An 18396-nucleotide genomic window follows, 5' to 3' on the forward strand; every position below is an offset into this window, starting at 1 on the left:
ACTGGGGAAAGGCAGGCAGAGAATTCCCTGCTAGCACCTTCTCTGTGCCTGGGAAGCAGAAGTGTTCACATTGCTTCGCAGAATCGCTTTTGTGCAGAAAACAGTAACACTTGTTCAGAACAAAAGAAAGCACAGAGCCCCAGATTTTATGTTGTCCTGGAGAGCTTGCAGAGCACTGGGGAAAGGCAGGCAGAGAATTCCCTGCTAGCACCTTCTCTGTGCCTGTTCACATTGCTTCGCAGAATCGCTTTTGTGCAGAAAACACTAACACTTGTTCAGAACGAAAGAAAGCACAGAGTCCCAGATTTTATGTTGTCCTGGACAGCTTGCAGAGCACTGGGGAAAGGCAGGCAGAGAATTCCCTGCTAGCACCTTCTCTGTGCCTGGGAAGCAGAAGTGTTCACATTGCTTCGCAGAATCGCTTTTGTGCAGAAAACAGTAACACTTGTTCAGAACGAAAGAAAGCACAGAGCCCCAGATTTTATGTTGTCCTGGAGAGCTTGCAGAGCACTGGGGAAAGGCAGGCAGAGAATTCCCTGCTAGCACCTTCTCTGTGCCTGGGAAGCACAAGTGTTCACATTGCTTCGCAGAATCGCTTTTGTGCAGAAAACAGTAACACTTGTTCAGAACGAAAGAAAGCACAGAGCCCCAGATTTTATGTTGTCCTGGAGAGCTTGCAGAGCACTGGGGAAAGGCAGGCAGAGAATTCACTGCTAGCACCTTCTCTGTGCCTGGGAAGCAGAAGTGTTCACATTGCTTCGCAGAATCGCTTTTGTGCAGAAAACACTAACACTTGTTCAGAACGAAAGAAAGCACAGAGCCCCAGATTTTATGTTGTCCTGGAGAGCTTGCAGAGCACTGGGGAAAGGCAGGCAGAGAATTCCCTGCTAGCACCTTCTCTGTGCCTGGGAAGCAGAAGTGTTCACATTGCTTCGCAGAATCGCTTTTGTGCAGAAAACAGTAACACTTGTTCAGAACAAAAGAAAGCACAGAGCCCCAGATTTTATGTTGTCCTGGAGAGCTTGAAGAGCACTGGGGAAAGGCAAGCAGAGAATTCACTGCTAGCACCTTCTCTGTGCCTGGGAAGCAGAAGTGTTCACATTGCTTCGCAGAATCGCTTTTGTGCAGAAAACACTAACACTTGTTCAGAACGAAAGAAAGCACAGAGCCCCAGATTTTATGTTGTCCTGGAGAGCTTGCAGAGCACTGGGGAAAGGCAGGCAGAGAATTCCCTGCTAGCACCTTCTCTGTGCCTGGGAAGCAGAAGTGTTCACATTGCTTCGCAGAATCGCTTTTGTGCAGAAAACACTAACACTTGTTCAGAACGAAAGAAAGCACAGAGCCCCAGATTTTATGTTGTCCTGGAGAGCTTGCAGAGCACTGGGGAAAGGCAGGCAGAGAATTCCCTGCTAGCACCTTCTCTGTGCCTGGGAAGCAGAAGTGTTCACATTGCTTCGCAGAATCGCTTTTGTGCAGAAAACAGTAACACTTGTTCAGAACGAAAGAAAGCACAGAGCCCCAGATTTTATGTTGTCCTGGAGAGCTTGCAGAGCACTGGGGAAAGGCAGGCCAAGAATTCCCTGCTAGCACCTTCTCTGTGCCTGGGAAGCAGAAGTGTTCACATTGCTTCGCAGAATCGCTTTTGTGCAGAAAACAATAACACTTGTTCAGAACGAAAGAAAGCACAGAGCCCCAGATTTTATGTTGTCCTGGAGAGCTTGCAGAGCACTGGGGAAAGGCAGGCAGAGAATTCCCTGCTAGCACCTTCTCTGTGCCTGGGAAGCAGAAGTGTTCACATTGCTTCGCAGAATCGCTTTTGTGCAGAAAACACTAACACTTGTTCAGAACGAAAGAAAGCACAGAGCCCCAGATTTTATGTTGTCCTGGAGAGCTTGAAGAGCACTGGGGAAAGGCAAGCAGAGAATTCACTGCTAGCACCTTCTCTGTGCCTGGGAAGCAGAAGTGTTCACATTGCTTCGCAGAATCGTTTTTGTGCAGAAAACAGTAACACTTGTTCAGAACGAAAGAAAGCACAGAGCCCCAGATTTTATGTTGTCCTGGAGAGCTTGCAGAGCACTGGGGAAAGGCAGGCAGAGAATTCCCTGCTAGCACCTTCTCTGTGCCTGGGAAGCAGAAGTGTTCACATTGCTTCGCAGAATCGCTTTTGTGCAGAAAACAGTAACACTTGTTCAGAACGAAAGAAAGCACAGAGCCCCAGATTTTATGTTGTCCTGGAGAGCTTGCAGAGCACTGGGGAAAGGCAGGCCAAGAATTCCCTGCTAGCACCTTCTCTGTGCCTGGGAAGCACAAGTGTTCACATTGCTTCGCAGAATCGCTTTTGTGCAGAAAACAATAACACTTGTTCAGAACGAAAGAAAGCACAGAGCCCCAGATTTTATGTTGTCCTGGAGAGCTTGCAGAGCACTGGGGAAAGGCAGGCAGAGAATTCCCTGCTAGCACCTTCTCTGTGCCTGGGAAGCAGAAGTGTTCACATTGCTTCGCAGAATCGCTTTTGTGCAGAAAACACTAACACTTGTTCAGAACGAAAGAAAGCACAGAGCCCCAGATTTTATGTTGTCCTGGAGAGCTTGAAGAGCACTGGGGAAAGGCAAGCAGAGAATTCACTGCTAGCACCTTCTCTGTGCCTGGGAAGCAGAAGTGTTCACATTGCTTCGCAGAATCGTTTTTGTGCAGAAAACAGTAACACTTGTTCAGAACGAAAGAAAGCACAGAGCCCCAGATTTTATGTTGTCCTGGAGAGCTTGCAGAGCACTGGGGAAAGGCAGGCAGAGAATTCCCTGCTAGCACCTTCTCTGTGCCTGGGAAGCAGAAGTGTTCACATTGCTTCGCAGAATCGCTTTTGTGCAGAAAACACTAACACTTGTTCAGAACGAAAGAAAGCACAGAGCCCCAGATTTTATGTTGTCCTGGAGAGCTTGAAGAGCACTGGGGAAAGGCAAGCAGAGAATTCACTGCTAGCACCTTCTCTGTGCCTGGGAAGCAGAAGTGTTCACATTGCTTCGCAGAATCGTTTTTGTGCAGAAAACAGTAACACTTGTTCAGAACGAAAGAAAGCACAGAGCCCCAGATTTTATGTTGTCCTGGAGAGCTTGCAGAGCACTGGGGAAAGGCAGGCAGAGAATTCCCTGCTAGCACCTTCTCTGTGCCTGGGAAGCAGAAGTGTTCACATTGCTTCGCAGAATCGCTTTTGTGCAGAAAACAGTAACACTTGTTCAGAACGAAAGAAAGCACAGAGCCCCAGATTTTATGTTGTCCTGGAGAGCTTGCAGAGCACTGGGGAAAGGCAGGCCAAGAATTCCCTGCTAGCACCTTCTCTGTGCCTGGGAAGCAGAAGTGTTCACATTGCTTCGCAGAATCGCTTTTGTGCAGAAAACAATAACACTTGTTCAGAACGAAAGAAAGCACAGAGCCCCAGATTTTATGTTGTCCTGGACAGCTTGCAGAGCACTGGGGAAAGGCAGGCAGAGAATTCCCTGCTAGCACCTTCTCTGTGCCTGGGAAGCAGAAGTGTTCACATTGCTTCGCAGAATCGCTTTTGTGCAGAAAACACTAACACTTGTTCAGAACGAAAGAAAGCACAGAGCCCCAGATTTTATGTTGTCCTGGAGAGCTTGAAGAGCACTGGGGAAAGGCAAGCAGAGAATTCACTGCTAGCACCTTCTCTGTGCCTGGGAAGCAGAAGTGTTCACATTGCTTCGCAGAATCGCTTTTGTGCACAAAACAGTAACACTTGTTCAGAACGAAAGAAAGCACAGAGCCCCAGATTTTATGTTGTCCTGGAGAGCTTGCAGAGCACTGGGGAAAGGCAGGCAGAGAATTCCCTGCTAGCACCTTCTCTGTGCCTGGGAAGCAGAAGTGTTCACATTGCTTCGCAGAATCGCTTTTGTGCAGAAAACACTAACACTTGTTCAGAACGAAAGAAAGCACAGAGCCCCAGATTTTATGTTGTCCTGGAGAGCTTGCAGAGCACTGGGGAAAGGCAGGCAGAGAATTCCCTGCTAGCACCTTCTCTGTGCCTGGGAAGCAGAAGTGTTCACATTGCTTCGCAGAATCGCTTTTGTGCAGAAAACAGTAACACTTGTTCAGAACGAAAGAAAGCACAGAGCCCCAGATTTTATGTTGTCCTGGAGAGCTTGCAGAGCACTGGGGAAAGGCAGGCCAAGAATTCCCTGCTAGCACCTTCTCTGTGCCTGGGAAGCAGAAGTGTTCACATTGCTTCGCAGAATCGCTTTTGTGCAGAAAACAATAACACTTGTTCAGAACGAAAGAAAGCACAGAGCCCCAGATTTTATGTTGTCCTGGAGAGCTTGCAGAGCACTGGGGAAAGGCAGGCAGAGAATTCCCTGCTAGCACCTTCTCTGTGCCTGGGAAGCAGAAGTGTTCACATTGCTTCGCAGAATCGCTTTTGTGCAGAAAACAGTAACACTTGTTCAGAACGAAAGAAAGCACAGAGCCCCAGATTTACTGTTGTCCTGGAGAGCTTGCAGAGCACTGGGGAAAGGCAGGTAGAGAATTCCCTGCTAGCACCTTCTCTGTGCCTGTTCACATTGCTTCGCAGACTCGCTTTTGTGCAGAAAACAGTAACACTTGTTCAGAACGAAAGAAAGCACAGAGCCCCAGATTTTATGTTGTCCTGGAGAGCTTGCAGAGCACTGGGGAAAGGCAGGCAGAGAATTCCCTGCTAGCACCTTCTCTGTGCCTGGGAAGCAGAAGTGTTCACATTGCTTCGCAGAATCGCTTTTGTGCAGAAAACAGTAACACTTGTTCAGAACGAAAGAAAGCACAGAGCCCCAGATTTTATGTTGTCCTGGAGAGCTTGCAGAGCACTGGGGAAAGGCAAGCAGAGAATTCACTGCTAGCACCTTCTCTGTGCCTGGGAAGCAGAAGTGTTCACATTGCTTCGCAGAATCGTTTTTGTGCAGAAAACAGTAACACTTGTTCAGAACGAAAGAAAGCACAGAGCCCCAGATTTTATGTTGTCCTGGAGAGCTTGCAGAGCACTGGGGAAAGGCAGGCAGAGAATTCCCTGCTAGCACCTTCTCTGTGCCTGGGAAGCAGAAGTGTTCACATTGCTTCGCAGAATCGCTTTTGTGCAGAAAACACTAACACTTGTTCAGAACGAAAGAAAGCACAGAGCCCCAGATTTACTGTTGTCCTGGAGAGCTTGCAGAGCACTGGGGAAAGGCAGGCAGAGAATTCCCTGCTAGCACCTTCTCTGTGCCTCTTCACATTGCTTCGCAGACTCGCTTTTGTGCAGAAAACAGTAACACTTGTTCAGAACGAAAGAAAGCACAGAGCCCCAGATTTTATGTTGTCCTGGAGAGCTTGCAGAGCACTGGGGAAAGGCAGGCAGAGAATTCCCTGCTAGCACCTTCTCTGTGCCTGGGAAGCAGAAGTGTTCACATTGCTTCGCAGAATCGCTTTTGTGCAGAAAACAGTAACACTTGTTCAGAACGAAAGAAAGCACAGAGCCCCAGATTTTATGTTGTCCTGGAGAGCCTGCAGAGCACTGGGGAAAGGCAGGCAGAGAATTCCCTGCTAGCACCTTCTCTGTGCCTGGGAAGCAGAAGTGTTCACATTGCTTCGCAGAATCGCTTTTGTGCAGAAAACAGTAACACTTGTTCAGAACAAAAGAAAGCACAGAGCCCCAGATTTACTGTTGTCCTGGAGAGCTTGCAGAGCACTGGGGAAAGGCAGGCAGAGAATTCCCTGCTAGCACCTTCTCTGTGCCTGGGAAGCAGAAGTGTTCACATTGCTTCGCAGAATCGCTTTTGTGCAGAAAACAGTAACACTTGTTCAGAACGAAAGAAAGCACAGAGCCCCAGATTTGCTGTTGTCCTGGAGAGCTTGCAGAGCACTGGGGAAAGGCAGGCAGAGAATTCCCTGCTAGCACCTTCTCTGTGCCTGTTCACATTGCTTCGCAGACTCGCTTTTGTGCAGAAAACACTAACACTTGTTCAGAACAAAAGAAAGCACAGAGCCCCAGATTTTATGTTGTCCTGGAGAGCTTGCAGAGCACTGGGGAAAGGCAGGCAGAGAATTCCCTGCTAGCACTTTCTCTGTGCCTGGGAAGCAGAAGTGTTCACATTGCTTCGCAGAATCGCTTTTGTGCAGAAAACAGTAACACTTGTTCAGAACGAAAGAAAGCACAGAGCCCCAGATTTTATGTTGTCCTGGAGAGCTTGCAGAGCACTGGGGAAAGGCAAGCAGAGAATTCCCTGCTAGCACCTTCTCTGTGCCTGGGAAGCAGAAGTGTTCACATTGCTTCGCAGAATCGTTTTTGTGCAGAAAACAGTAACACTTGTTCAGAACGAAAGAAAGCACAGAGCCCCAGATTTACTGTTGTCCTGGAGAGCTTGCAGAGCACTGGGGAAAGGCAGGCAGAGAATTCCCTGCTAGCACTTTCTCTTTGCCTGGGAAGCAGAAGTGTTCACATTGCTTCGCAGAATCGCTTTTGTGCAGAAAACAGTAACACTTGTTCAGAACGAAAGAAAGCACAGAGCCCCAGATTTTATGTTGTCCTGGAGAGCTTGCAGAGCACTGGGGAAAGGCAGGCAGAGAATTCCCTGCTAGCACCTTCTCTGTGCCTGGGAAGCAGAAGTGTTCACATTGCTTCGCAGAATCGCTTTTGTGCAGAAAACAGTAACACTTGTTCAGAACAAAAGAAAGCACAGAGCCCCAGATTTACTGTTGTCCTGGAGAGCTTGCAGAGCACTGGGGAAAGGCAGGCAGAGAATTCCCTGCTAGCACCTTCTCTGTGCCTGTTCACATTGCTTCGCAGAATCGCTTTTGTGCAGAAAACAGTAACACTTGTTCAGAACGAAAGAAAGCACAGAGTCCCAGATTTTATGTTGTCCTGGACAGCTTGCAGAGCACTGGGGAAAGGCAGGCAGAGAATTCCCTGCTAGCACCTTCTCTGTGCCTGGGAAGCAGAAGTGTTCACATTGCTTCGCAGAATCGCTTTTGTGCAGAAAACACTAACACTTGTTCAGAACGAAAGAAAGCACAGAGCCCCAGTTTTTATGTTGTCCTGGAGAGCTTGCAGAGCACTGGGGAAAGGCAAGCAGAGAATTCACTGCTAGCACCTTCTCTGTGCCTGGGAAGCAGAAGTGTTCACATTGCTTCGCAGAATCGCTTTTGTGCAGAAAACAATAACACTTGTTCAGAACGAAAGAAAGCACAGAGCCCCAGATTTTATGTTGTCCTGGAGAGCTTGCAGAGCACTGGGGAAAGGCAGGCAGAGAATTCACTGCTAGCACCTTCTCTGTGCCTGGGAAGCAGAAGTGTTCACATTGCTTCGCAGAATCGCTTTTGTGCAGAAAACACTAACACTTGTTCAGAACGAAAGAAAGCACAGAGCCCCAGATTTTATGTTGTCCTGGAGAGCTTGCAGAGCACTGGGGAAAGGCAGGCAGAGAATTCACTGCTAGCACCTTCTCTGTGCCTGGGAAGCAGAAGTGTTCACATTGCTTCGCAGAATCGCTTTTGTGCAGAAAACAGTAACACTTGTTCAGAACGAAAGAAAGCACAGAGCCCCAGATTTTATGTTGTCCTGGAGAGCTTGCAGAGCACTGGGGAAAGGCAGGCCAAGAATTCCCTGCTAGCACCTTCTCTGTGCCTGGGAAGCAGAAGTGTTCACATTGCTTCGCAGAATCGCTTTTGTTCAGAAAACAATAACACTTGTTCAGAACGAAAGAAAGCACAGAGCCCCAGATTTTATGTTGTCCTGGAGAGCTTGCAGAGCACTGGGGAAAGGCAGGCAGAGAATTCCCTGCTAGCACCTTCTCTGTGCCTGGGAAGCAGAAGTGTTCACATTGCTTCGCAGAATCGCTTTTGTGCAGAAAACACTAACACTTGTTCAGAACGAAAGAAAGCACAGAGCCCCAGATTTTATGTTGTCCTGGAGAGCTTGCAGAGCACTGGGGAAAGGCAGGTAGAGAATTCCCTGCTAGCACCTTCTCTGTGCCTGTTCACATTGCTTCGCAGACTCGCTTTTGTGCAGAAAACAGTAACACTTGTTCAGAACGAAAGAAAGCACAGAGCCCCAGATTTACTGTTGTCCTGGAGAGCTTGCAGAGCACTGGGGAAAGGCAGGCAGAGAATTCCCTGCTAGCACCTTCTCTGTGCCTGGGAAGCAGAAGTGTTCACATTGCTTTGCAGAATCGCTTTTGTGCAGAAAACACTAACACTTGTTCAGAACGAAAGAAAGCACAGAGCCCCAGATTTTATGTTGTCCTGGAGAGCTTGCAGAGCACTGGGGAAAGGCAAGCAGAGAATTCACTGCTAGCACCTTCTCTGTGCCTGGGAAGCAGAAGTGTTCACATTGCTTCGCAGAATCGTTTTTGTGCAGAAAACAGTAACACTTGTTCAGAACGAAAGAAAGCACAGAGCCCCAGATTTTATGTTGTCCTGGAGAGCTTGCAGAGCACTGGGGAAAGGCAGGCAGAGAATTCCCTGCTAGCACCTTCTCTGTGCCTGGGAAGCAGAAGTGTTCACATTGCTTCGCAGAATCGCTTTTGTGCAGAAAACACTAACACTTGTTCAGAACGAAAGAAAGCACAGAGCCCCAGATTTTATGTTGTCCTGGAGAGCTTGCAGAGCACTGGGGAAAGGCAGGCAGAGAATTCCCTGCTAGCACCTTCTCTGTGCCTGGGAAGCAGAAGTGTTCACATTGCTTCGCAGAATCGCTTTTGTGCAGAAAACAGTAACACTTGTTCAGAACGAAAGAAAGCACAGAGCCCCAGATTTACTGTTGTCCTGGAGAGCTTGCAGAGCACTGGGGAAAGGCAGGTAGAGAATTCCCTGCTAGCACCTTCTCTGTGCCTCTTCACATTGCTTCGCAGACTCGCTTTTGTGCAGAAAACAGTAACACTTGTTCAGAACGAAAGAAAGCACAGAGCCCCAGATTTTATGTTGTCCTGGAGAGCTTGCAGAGCACTGGGGAAAGGCAAGCAGAGAATTCACTGCTAGCACCTTCTCTGTGCCTGGGAAGCAGAAGTGTTCACATTGCTTCGCAGAATCGCTTTTGTGCAGAAAACAGTAACACTTGTTCAGAACGAAAGAAAGCACAGAGCCCCAGATTTTATGTTGTCCTGGAGAGCCTGCAGAGCACTGGGGAAAGGCAGGCAGAGAATTCCCTGCTAGCACCTTCTCTGTGCCTGGGAAGCAGAAGTGTTCACATTGCTTCGCAGAATCGCTTTTGTGCAGAAAACAGTAACACTTGTTCAGAACGAAAGAAAGCACAGAGCCCCAGATTTACTGTTGTCCTGGAGAGCTTGCAGAGCACTGGGGAAAGGCAAGCAGAGAATTCCCTGCTAGCACCTTCTCTGTGCCTGGGAAGCAGAAGTGTTCACATTGCTTCGCAGAATCGTTTTTGTGCAGAAAACACTAACACTTGTTCAGAACGAAAGAAAGCACAGAGCCCCAGATTTGCTGTTGTCCTGGAGAGCTTGCAGAGCACTGGGGAAAGGCAGGCAGAGAATTCCCTACTAGCACCTTCTCTGTGCCTGTTCACATTGCTTCGCAGACTCGCTTTTGTGCAGAAAACACTAACACTTGTTCAGAACAAAAGAAAGCACAGAGCCCCAGATTTTATGTTGTCCTGGAGAGCTTGCAGAGCACTGGGGAAAGGCAGGCAGAGAATTCCCTGCTAGCACCTTCTCTGTGCCTGGGAAGCAGAAGTGTTCACATTGCTTCGCAGAATCGCTTTTGTGCAGAAAACAGTAACACTTGTTCAGAACGAAAGAAAGCACAGAGCCCCATATTTTATGTTGTCCTGGAGAGCTTGCAGAGCACTGGGGAAAGGCAGGCAGAGAATTCCCTGCTAGCACCTTCTCTGTGCCTGGGAAGCAGAAGTGTTCACATTGCTTCGCAGAATCGCTTTTGTGCAGAAAACACTAACACTTGTTCAGAACGAAAGAAAGCACAGAGCCCCAGATTTTATGTTGTCCTGGAGAGCTTGCAGAGCACTGGGGAAAGGCAGGCAGAGAATTCCCTGCTAGCACCTTCTCTGTGCCTGGGAAGCAGAAGTGTTCACATTGCTTCGCAGAATCGCTTTTGTGCAGAAAACAGTAACACTTGTTCAGAACGAAAGAAAGCACAGAGCCCCAGATTTACTGTTGTCCTGGAGAGCTTGCAGAGCACTGGGGAAGGGCAGGTAGAGAATTCCCTGCTAGCACCTTCTCTGTGCCTGTTCACATTGCTTCGCAGAATCGCTTTTGTGCAGAAAACACTAACACTTGTTCAGAACAAAAGAAAGCACAGAGCCCCAGATTTTATGTTGTCCTGGAGAGCTTGCAGAGCACTGGGGAAAGGCAGGCAGAGAATTCCCTGCTAGCACCTTCTCTGTGCCTGGGAAGCAGAAGTGTTCACATTGCTTCGCAGAATCGCTTTTGTGCAGAAAACAGTAACACTTGTTCAGAACGAAAGAAAGCACAGAGCCCCATATTTGCTGTTTTCCTGGAGAGCTTGCAGAGCACTGGGGAAAGGCAGGCAGAGAATTCCCTGCTAGCACCTTCTCTGTGCCTGTTCACATTGCTTCGCAGAATCGCTTTTGTGCAGAAAACAGTAACACTTGTTCAGAACGAAAGAAAGCACAGAGCCCCATATTTTATGTTGTCCTGGAGAGCTTGCAGAGCACTGGGGAAAGGCAGGCAGAGAATTCCCTGCTAGCACCTTCTCTGTGCCTGGGAAGCAGAAGTGTTCACATTGCTTCGCAGAATCGCTTTTGTGCAGAAAACACTAACACTTGTTCAGAACGAAAGAAAGCACAGAGCCCCAGATTTTATGTTGTCCTGGAGAGCTTGCAGAGCACTGGGGAAAGGCAGGCAGAGAATTCCCTGCTAGCACCTTCTCTGTGCCTGGGAAGCAGAAGTGTTCACATTGCTCCGCAGAATCGCTTTTGTGCAGAAAACAGTAACACTTGTTCAGAACGAAAGAAAGCACAGAGCCCCAGATTTTATGTTGTCCTGGAGAGCTTGCAGAGCACTGGGGAAAGGCAAGCAGAGAATTCACTGCTAGCACCTTCTCTGTGCCTGGGAAGCAGAAGTGTTCACATTGCTTCGCAGAATCGTTTTTGTGCAGAAAACAGTAACACTTGTTCAGAACGAAAGAAAGCACAGAGCCCCAGATTTTATGTTGTCCTGGAGAGCTTGCAGAGCACTGGGGAAAGGCAGGCCGAGAATTCCCTGCTAGCACCTTCTCTGTGCCTGGGAAGCAGAAGTGTTCACATTGCTTCGCAGAATCGCTTTTGTGCAGAAAACAGTAACACTTGTTCAGAACGAAAGAAAGCACAGAGCCCCAGATTTTATGTTGTCCTGGAGAGCTTGCAGAGCACTGGGGAAAGGCAGGCAGAGAATTCCCTGCTAGCACCTTCTCTGTGCCTGGGAAGCAGAAGTGTTCACATTGCTTCGCAGAATCGCTTTTGTGCAGAAAACAGTAACACTTGTTCAGAACGAAAGAAAGCACAGAGCCCCAGATTTTATGTTGTCCTGGAGAGCTTGCAGAGCACTGGGGAAAGGCAGGCAGAGAATTCCCTGCTAGCACCTTCTCTGTGCCTGTTCACATTGCTTCGCAGACTCGCTTTTGTGCAGAAAACAGTAACACTTGTTCAGAACGAAAGAAAGCACAGAGCCCCAGATTTTATGTTGTCCTGGAGAGCTTGCAGAGCACTGGGGAAAGGCAGGCAGAGAATTCCCTGCTAGCACCTTCTCTGTGCCTGGGAAGCAGAAGTGTTCACATTGCTCCGCAGAATCGCTTTTGTGCAGAAAACAGTAACACTTGTTCAGAACGAAAGAAAGCACAGAGCCCCAGATTTTATGTTGTCCTGGAGAGCTTGCAGAGCACTGGGGAAAGGCAGGTAGAGAATTCCCTGCTAGCACCTTCTCTGTGCCTGGGAAGCAGAAGTGTTCACATTGCTTCGCAGAATCGCTTTTGTGCAGAAAACAGTAACACTTGTTCAGAACAAAAGAAAGCACAGAGCCCCAGATTTACTGTTGTCCTGGAGAGCTTGCAGAGCACTGGGGAAAGGCAGGCAGAGAATTCCCTGCTAGCACCTTCTCTGTGCCTGTTCACATTGCTTCGCAGACTCGCTTTTGTGCAGAAAACATTAACACTTGTTCAGAACGAAAGAAAGCACAGAGCCCCAGATTTTATGTTGTCCTGGAGAGCTTGCAGAGCACTGGGGAAAGGCAGGCAGAGAATTCCCTGCTAGCACCTTCTCTGTGCCTGGGAAGCAGAAGTGTTCACATTGCTTCGCAGAATCGCTTTTGTGCAGAAAACAGTAACACTTGTTCAGAACGAAAGAAAGCACAGAGCCCCAGATTTTATGTTGTCCTGGAGAGCTTGCAGAGCACTGGGGAAAGGCAGGTAGAGAATTCCCTGCTAGCACCTTCTCTGTGCCTGGGAAGCAGAAGTGTTCACATTGCTTCGCAGAATCGCTTTTGTGCAGAAAACAGTAACACTTGTTCAGAACAAAAGAAAGCACAGAGCCCCAGATTTACTGTTGTCCTGGAGAGCTTGCAGAGCACTGGGGAAAGGCAGGCAGAGAATTCCCTGCTAGCACCTTCTCTGTGCCTGTTCACATTGCTTCGCAGACTCGCTTTTGTGCAGAAAACAGTAACACTTGTTCAGAACGAAAGAAAGCACAGAGCCCCAGATTTTATGTTGTCCTGGAGAGCTTGCAGAGCACTGGGGAAAGGCAGGCAGAGAATTCCCTGCTAGCACCTTCTCTGTGCCTGGGAAGCAGAAGTGTTCACATTGCTTCGCAGAATCGCTTTTGTGCAGAAAACACTAACACTTGTTCAGAACGAAAGAAAGCACAGAGCCCCAGATTTTATGTTGTCCTGGAGAGCTTGCAGAGCACTGGGGAAAGGCAAGCAGAGAATTCACTGCTAGCACCTTCTCTGTGCCTGGGAAGCAGAAGTGTTCACATTGCTTCGCAGAATCGTTTTTGTGCAGAAAACAGTAACACTTGTTCAGAACGAAAGAAAGCACAGAGCCCCATATTTTATGTTGTCCTGGAGAGCTTGCAGAGCACTGGGGAAAGGCAGGCAGAGAATTCCCTGCTAGCACCTTCTCTGTGCCTGGGAAGCAGAAGTGTTCACATTGCTTCGCAGATTCGCTTTTGTGCAGAAAACAGTAACACTTGTTCAGAACGAAAGAAAGCACAGAGCCCCAGATTTTATGTTGTCCTGGAGAGCTTGCAGAGCACTGGGGAAAGGCAGGCAGAGAATTCCCTGCTAGCACCTTCTCTGTGCCTGGGAAGCAGAAGTGTTCACATTGCTTCGCAGAATCGCTTTTGTGCAGAAAACAGTAACACTTGTTCAGAACGAAAGAAAGCACAGAGCCCCAGATTTTATGTTGTCCTGGAGAGCTTGCAGAGCACTGGGGAAAGGCAGACAGAGAATTCCCTGCTAGCACCTTCTCTGTGCCTGGGAAGCAGTAGTGTTCACATTGCTTCGCAGAATCGCTTTTGTGCAGAAAACACTAACACTTGTTCAGAACGAATGAAAGCACAGAGCCCCAGATTTTATGTTGTCCTGGAGAGCTTGCAGAGCACTGGGGAAAGGCAAGCAGAGAATTCACTGCTAGCACCTTCTCTGTGCCTGGGAAGCAGAAGTGTTCACATTGCTTCGCAGAATCGTTTTTGTGCAGAAAACAGTAACACTTGTTCAGAACGAAAGAAAGCACAGAGCCCCATATTTTATGTTGTCCTGGAGAGCTTGCAGAGCACTGGGGAAAGGCAGGCAGAGAATTCCCTGCTAGCACCTTCTCTGTGCCTGGGAAGCAGAAGTGTTCACATTGCTTCGCAGAATCGCTTTTGTGCAGAAAACACTAACACTTGTTCAGAACGAAAGAAAGCACAGAGCCCCAGATTTTATGTTGTCCTGGAGAGCTTGCAGAGCACTGGGGAAAGGCAGGCAGAGAATTCCCTGCTAGCACCTTCTCTGTGCCTGGGAAGCAGAAGTGTTCACATTGCTTCGCAGAATCGCTTTTGTGCAGAAAACAGTAACACTTGTTCAGAACGAAAGAAAGCACAGAGCCCCAGATTTTATGTTGTCCTGGAGAGCTTGCAGAGCACTGGGGAAAGGCAGGCCAAGAATTCCCTGCTAGCACCTCCTCTGTGCCTGGGAAGCAGAAGTGTTCACATTGCTTCGCAGAATCGCTTTTGTGCAGAAAACAATAACACTTGTTCAGAACGAAAGAAAGCACAGAGCCCCAGATTTACTGTTGTCCTGGAGAGCTTGCAGAGCACTGGGGAAAGGCAGGCAGAGAATTCCCTGCTAGCACCTTCTCTGTGCCTGGGAAGCAGAAGTGTTCACATTGCTTCGCAGAATCGCTTTTGTGCAGAAAACAGTAACACTTGTTCAGAACGAAAGAAAGCACAGAGCCCCAGATTTTATGTTGTCCTGGAGAGCTTGCAGAGCACTGGGGAAAGGCAGGCAGAGAATTCCCTGCTAGCACCTTCTCTGTGCCTGGGAAGCAGAAGTGTTCACATTGCTTCGCAGAATCGCTTTTGTGCAGAAAACAGTAACACTTGTTCAGAACGAAAGAAAGCACAGAGCCCCAGATTTTATGTTGTCCTGGAGAGCTTGCAGAGCACTGGGGAAAGGCAGGCCAAGAATTCCCTGCTAGCACCTTCTCTGTGCCTGGGAAGCAGAAGTGTTCACATTGCTTCGCAGAATCGCTTTTGTGCAGAAAACACTAACACTTGTTCAGAACGAAAGAAAGCACAGAGCCCCAGATTTGCTGTTGTCCTGGAGAGCTTGCAGAGCACTGGGGAAAGGCAAGCAGAGAATTCACTGCTAGCACCTTCTCTGTGCCTGGGAAGCAGAAGTGTTCACATTGCTCCGCAGAATCGCTTTTGTGCAGAAAACAGTAACACTTGTTCAGAACGAAAGAAAGCACAGAGCCCCAGATTTTATGTTGTCCTGGAGAGCTTGCAGAGCACTGGGGAAAGGCAGGTAGAGAATTCCCTGCTAGCACCTTCTCTGTGCCTGGGAAGCAGAAGTGTTCACATTGCTTCGCAGAATCGCTTTTGTGCAGAAAACAGTAACACTTGTTCAGAACAAAAGAAAGCACAGAGCCCCAGATTTACTGTTGTCCTGGAGAGCTTGCAGAGCACTGGGGAAAGGCAGGCAGAGAATTCCCTGCTAGCACCTTCTCTGTGCCTGTTCACATTGCTTCGCAGACTCGCTTTTGTGCAGAAAACATTAACACTTGTTCAGAACGAAAGAAAGCACAGAGCCCCAGATTTTATGTTGTCCTGGAGAGCTTGCAGAGCACTGGGGAAAGGCAGGCAGAGAATTCCCTGCTAGCACCTTCTCTGTGCCTGGGAAGCAGAAGTGTTCACATTGCTTCGCAGAATCGCTTTTGTGCAGAAAACAGTAACACTTGTTCAGAACGAAAGAAAGCACAGAGCCCCAGATTTTATGTTGTCCTGGAGAGCTTGCAGAGCACTGGGGAAAGGCAGGTAGAGAATTCCCTGCTAGCACCTTCTCTGTGCCTGGGAAGCAGAAGTGTTCACATTGCTTCGCAGAATCGCTTTTGTGCAGAAAACAGTAACACTTGTTCAGAACAAAAGAAAGCACAGAGCCCCAGATTTACTGTTGTCCTGGAGAGCTTGCAGAGCACTGGGGAAAGGCAGGCAGAGAATTCCCTGCTAGCACCTTCTCTGTGCCTGTTCACATTGCTTCGCAGACTCGCTTTTGTGCAGAAAACAGTAACACTTGTTCAGAACGAAAGAAAGCACAGAGCCCCAGATTTTATGTTGTCCTGGAGAGCTTGCAGAGCACTGGGGAAAGGCAGGCAGAGAATTCCCTGCTAGCACCTTCTCTGTGCCTGGGAAGCAGAAGTGTTCACATTGCTTCGCAGAATCGCTTTTGTGCAGAAAACACTAACACTTGTTCAGAACGAAAGAAAGCACAGAGCCCCAGATTTTATGTTGTCCTGGAGAGCTTGCAGAGCACTGGGGAAAGGCAAGCAGAGAATTCACTGCTAGCACCTTCTCTGTGCCTGGGAAGCAGAAGTGTTCACATTGCTTCGCAGAATCGTTTTTGTGCAGAAAACAGTAACACTTGTTCAGAACGAAAGAAAGCACAGAGCCCCATATTTTATGTTGTCCTGGAGAGCTTGCAGAGCACTGGGGAAAGGCAGGCAGAGAATTCCCTGCTAGCACCTTCTCTGTGCCTGGGAAGCAGAAGTGTTCACATTGCTTCGCAGATTCGCTTTTGTGCAGAAAACAGTAACACTTGTTCAGAACGAAAGAAAGCACAGAGCCCCAGATTTTATGTTGTCCTGGAGAGCTTGCAGAGCACTGGGGAAAGGCAGGCAGAGAATTCCCTGCTAGCACCTTCTCTGTGCCTGGGAAGCAGAAGTGTTCACATTGCTTCGCAGAATCGCTTTTGTGCAGAAAACAGTAACACTTGTTCAGAACGAAAGAAAGCACAGAGCCCCAGATTTTATGTTGTCCTGGAGAGCTTGCAGAGCACTGGGGAAAGGCAGACAGAGAATTCCCTGCTAGCACCTTCTCTGTGCCTGGGAAGCAGTAGTGTTCACATTGCTTCGCAGAATCGCTTTTGTGCAGAAAACACTAACACTTGTTCAGAACGAATGAAAGCACAGAGCCCCAGATTTTATGTTGTCCTGGAGAGCTTGCAGAGCACTGGGGAAAGGCAAGCAGAGAATTCACTGCTAGCACCTTCTCTGTGCCTGGGAAGCAGAAGTGTTCACATTGCTTCGCAGAATCGTTTTTGTGCAGAAAACAGTAACACTTGTTCAGAACGAAAGAAAGCACAGAGCCCCATATTTTATGTTGTCCTGGAGAGCTTGCAGAGCACTGGGGAAAGGCAGGCAGAGAATTCCCTGCTAGCACCTTCTCTGTGCCTGGGAAGCAGAAGTGTTCACATTGCTTCGCAGAATCGCTTTTGTGCAGAAAACACTAACACTTGTTCAGAACGAAAGAAAGCACAGAGCCCCAGATTTTATGTTGTCCTGGAGAGCTTGCAGAGCACTGGGGAAAGGCAGGCAGAGAATTCCCTGCTAGCACCTTCTCTGTGCCTGGGAAGCAGAAGTGTTCACATTGCTTCGCAGAATCGCTTTTGTGCAGAAAACAGTAACACTTGTTCAGAACGAAAGAAAGCACAGAGCCCCAGATTTTATGTTGTCCTGGAGAGCTTGCAGAGCACTGGGGAAAGGCAGGCCAAGAATTCCCTGCTAGCACCTCCTCTGTGCCTGGGAAGCAGAAGTGTTCACATTGCTTCGCAGAATCGCTTTTGTGCAGAAAACAATAACACTTGTTCAGAACGAAAGAAAGCACAGAGCCCCAGATTTACTGTTGTCCTGGAGAGCTTGCAGAGCACTGGGGAAAGGCAGGCAGAGAATTCCCTGCTAGCACCTTCTCTGTGCCTGGGAAGCAGAAGTGTTCACATTGCTTCGCAGAATCGCTTTTGTGCAGAAAACAGTAACACTTGTTCAGAACGAAAGAAAGCACAGAGCCCCAGATTTTATGTTGTCCTGGAGAGCTTGCAGAGCACTGGGGAAAGGCAGGCAGAGAATTCCCTGCTAGCACCTTCTCTGTGCCTGGGAAGCAGAAGTGTTCACATTGCTTCGCAGAATCGCTTTTGTGCAGAAAACAGTAACACTTGTTCAGAACGAAAGAAAGCACAGAGCCCCAGATTTTATGTTGTCCTGGAGAGCTTGCAGAGCACTGGGGAAAGGCAGGCCAAGAATTCCCTGCTAGCACCTTCTCTGTGCCTGGGAAGCAGAAGTGTTCACATTGCTTCGCAGAATCGCTTTTGTGCAGAAAACACTAACACTTGTTCAGAACGAAAGAAAGCACAGAGCCCCAGATTTGCTGTTGTCCTGGAGAGCTTGCAGAGCACTGGGGAAAGGCAAGCAGAGAATTCACTGCTAGCACCTTCTCTGTGCCTGGGAAGCAGAAGTGTTCACATTGCTTCGCAGAATCGTTTTTGTGCAGAAAACAGTAACACTTGTTCAGAACGAAAGAAAGCACAGAGCCCCATATTTTATGTTGTCCTGGAGAGCTTGCAGAGCACTGGGGAAAGGCAGGCCGAGAATTCCCTGCTAGCACCTTCTCTGTGCCTGGGAAGCAGAAGTGTTCACATTGCTTCGCAGAATCGCTTTTGTGCAGAAAACACTAACACTTGTTCAGAACGAAAGAAAGCACAGAGCCCCAGATTTACTGTTGTCCTGGAGAGCTTGCAGAGCACTGGGGAAAGGCAGGCAGAGAATTCCCTGCTAGCACCTTCTCTGTGCCTGGGAAGCAGAAGTGTTCACATTGCTTCGCAGAATCGCTTTTGTGCAGAAAACAGTAACACTTGTTCAGAACAAAAGAAAGCACAGAGCCCCAGATTT

The sequence above is a fragment of the Strix uralensis genome, chromosome 5 (genome assembly GCF_047716275.1).
Source record: "Strix uralensis isolate ZFMK-TIS-50842 chromosome 5, bStrUra1, whole genome shotgun sequence".
NCBI lineage: Eukaryota > Metazoa > Chordata > Aves > Strigiformes > Strigidae > Strix > Strix uralensis.